We start from the raw sequence: 3,905 nt of genomic DNA, 5'->3' as shown, positions 1-3,905 counted from the left end.
GTAATATATTTATCCCATTTTGCCCGTATATATATACTGTCTGAACTCTCTCTAACCAAACATACAATCTAGACATGTAGTATTACAGTTGGGTCGTTCAGATATTCCATAGAACATCACCCTTCTCACTATTTATTAATATTCCATGCACAATACTTCTCAGTTTTTTTAGGTTTATAAGAACAATCTATGGCATGTTTTTAATCACTTCAGTTATTAGTCGTGTTTTTTATACCATAACCTATGGCATCTCTACTTTGTGATCTTGACCTTTACTCCACATTAATATAACCTAATTGTAAATAAGTTTGATGGATTGTATATCATCCTCTGACTTCGTTTGATTATAATACCGTCCTTGGTTACATATATAAATTTTGGTAATTTCCTTTTAGTCCTCTGCAAGTGAACTTACCTATTTTACAAAACTCAATTTTATTGTGAAGTTTGATTGTTCCTCTATTTGCGGCTGGCCTTATAGTCAGTTGTCCATATGAGTTCACACGGAACATTACTTATCGGATTCTATACAATGATGCCGGCAAGGAAATGGTCGAACAAGTTATTCATGAATATTTTGATTCCCGTTCATGGATGGAAATTCTGCATGTGATAAAAATTAAGAAAAATGGGACAGAAGATGTACAGAGCAACCATCAAAAGAGGAATCTCACAAACTTCACAATGGACCGCAAAAGATTGACTGAATGGTATCTTTCTCATTACACATCATTTGTTATGTTCGAAAAGATGAAGCGCCCCTTGATCAATGTAACCTGAAGAATATTTGTATGAGTTGCGTCTAATAGTAACATAGAAATATAAAGAAAAAATGGCCGTTGTTGAACATAGCATGTCCGCAAACAAGCAACATATTGCGATGGACATATTCTCTGCAATATGAATGTGAGTTGGTTATTTGTTTTCACAAGTTTCTTAATTTCAACTTGTGATGCAATGTCTTTCCATTGTTTTCTCCGTAAGAGTTATTATTTAGTCTATCGGTGTATTATGTATTTGCATGATCATTGAACACAATGAGGCCATGCTTGTGCATCATCGCCAATAACAGTCAATGTGGGCATGTATATGATTTAAGAAGAATATTATTTGGGACAATATTTGTGTGAGTACAATTTCATAGAAGGGTTGATGATGGTATTTCTTTCATGATGAGCCAAATGTAAAATTTGCATAGAACGATTGATAACATGCATTTTCATGTGCGGTAACTCGGAGCTAAATAGATTATTCGTTTGAGCTATATGTATCTATATTCCCGTGGCAGCGCACGGGCAATTACCTAGTTTATTAACTAAATTTATTCATTAATTGAATTCAGATTCTAAGATGTAGTTTACTGTACTATTTAGTTACCTACAGAGAGGTTGTTTGAGTTGTGTTGATGCTTGTGCTTACATTCTGCACTTTGTGCCTGTAGTTTGTGATTCAGCAATGGGACAAAGTGTGGACACCCCTTTATTCACACTGGAACTGGAGCATGGTGGAATTTTCTGTGGAGTAAGAAATAACACGGAGTACTTTAATCCTTCCGTGTAGGTGCTTGACTATGCTGATGCTAGCACATTCTCATATGCAACCATTGAAGAACACCTACTATGGTTGGGATATCCTGTCAATGAGCATATAATTTATTGGTGCAAACCTGATAAAAGAATTTTAGATGGCATGGTGATAATTAGAGGTGATGAGGTTGTGCAGCACGTGATCTCTACTCCTAATGTCTGAGTTGGTGAATAGTATCCATGGTTTATTTTCATCCCACCACTTTCACCCGTTTTATTTTGCTGGTTTATTTTAACCGGTTATTTTTCGTCCCCCTATCCCACCCATGCACGCCCCCTCAAAAAAAACCAACCCGCGGAAAGTCCTCTCAATCCCCAGACGCCGCCGTCGTACGCACCTCGATCCCCTCGAACGCCCGCGCACAGCCGCCCTCTTCCGTCTCCCCCACCCATAGCCGCTCTTTTCCCCATCGGCACCGCCCTCAGCCGATCGACCAGGTAGAAGAACGCCCGCGTCGATTCGGTGGCGCCGCCACGGGAGGGACGCCTAGGGTTTGTATTGCGGCGGGCGTACGAGTGGTGGCGGGTGCATCGGTTTGATTGTGATTGGTCGGGCGGAGCGGAGCGGCCGGGATCGGGGTAGCGTTTGCTGCGCCGCGGGTTTGGGAATATCGACGGAATCCCTCCGTTTGCTGTGTTCCGACGTGATCAGAGTCACGCGCCGTCTTGCATCTGTATTCTTTTTTATGGGCATCTCGACATCTAGATTGGACTGTCTGATTGATGCTTACTATTGACCGACAGGGATCAAGGTCAGGGGAGGCATGGCAGAGGCGTTCGACATGTACCATTGATCTGAAATCGGCAAGGCCCTGATGGAAATGGTGACCAAGAGGGTGGGCGGAGGTGCGCTCAGTCATGAGCCTGCCATCGCCGTCCTCCCGCAGTTCTACAAGGTTCCCTTGAAGGAAATATGCCCTAGAGGCAATAATAAAGCTATTATTTATTTCCTTATTTCATGATAAATGTTTATTATTCATGCTAGAATTGTATTAACCGGAAACATGATACATGTGTGAATACATAGACAAACATAGTGTTACTAGTATGCCTCTACTTGACTAGCTTGTTGATCAAAGATGGTTGTGTTTCCTAGCCATAGACATGAGTTGTCATTTGATTAACAGGATCACATCATTAGAAGAATGATGTGATTGACTTGACCCATTCCATTAGCTTAGCACTTGATCGTTTAGTATGTTGCTATTGCTTTCTTCATGACTTATACATGTTCCTAAAACTATGAGATTATGCAACTCCCGTTTACCGGAGGAACACTTTGTGTGCTACCAAACGTCACAACGTAACTGGGTGATTATAAAGGAGCTCTACAGGTGTCTCCAAAGGTACATGTTGAGTTGGCGTATTTCGAGATTAGGTTTTGTCACTCCGATTGTCAGAGAGGTATCTCTGGGCCCTCTCGGTAATGCACATCACTATAAGCCTTGCAAGCAATGTAGCTAATGAGTTAGTTACGGAATGATGCATTACATAACGAGTAAAGAGACTTGCCGGTAACGATATTGAACTAGGTATTGGGATACCGACGATCGAATCTCGGGCAAGTAACATACCGATGACAAAGGGAACAATGTATGTTGTTATGCGGTTTGACCGATAAAGATCTTCGTAGAATATGTAGGAGCCAATATGAGCATCCAGGTTCCGCTATTGGTTATTGACCGGTAAAGTGTCTCGGTCATGTCTACATAGTTCTCGAGCCCATAGGGTCCGCATGCTTAAGGTTTCGTTGCCAGTTTTATTATGAGTTTATGAGTTCTGATGTACCAAAGGTTGTTGGGAGTCCCGGATGTGATCACGGACATGACGAGGAGTCTCGAAATGGTCGAGACATAAAGATCGATATATTGGACGACTATATTTGGACACCGGAAAGGTTCCGGGTGAGATTGGGACAATACCGGAGCTCCGGGAGGTTATCGGAACCCCCCGGGAGGTGTATGGGCCTTATTGGGCCTTAGTGGAAAGGAGAAAAGGAGGGGGCGCCCCCCCAAGCCCAATCTGAATTGGGAAGGGGGCCGGCCCCCCTTTCCTCCCTCCCTCCTTCCTCTTCCTTCCCTCTCCCTCTCCTAATAGGAAAGGTGGGAGTCCTACTCCTAGTGGGGGTTGGACTCCCCCCTAGGGCGCGCCACCCACCTTGGCCGGCCCCCTCCTCCACTCCTTTATATACGGGGGAGGGGGGCACCCCATAGACACAACAATTGATCTCTTGATCTCTTAGCCGTGTGCGGTGCCCCCTCCACCATAGTCCTCCTCGATAATATTGTAGCGGTGCTTAGGCGAAGCCCTGCGACGGTA

This window comes from Triticum aestivum, chromosome 3B (assembly GCF_018294505.1).
Source record: "Triticum aestivum cultivar Chinese Spring chromosome 3B, IWGSC CS RefSeq v2.1, whole genome shotgun sequence".
Lineage (NCBI taxonomy): Eukaryota > Viridiplantae > Streptophyta > Magnoliopsida > Poales > Poaceae > Triticum > Triticum aestivum.
Note: the sequence above shows the minus strand (reverse complement) of the source record.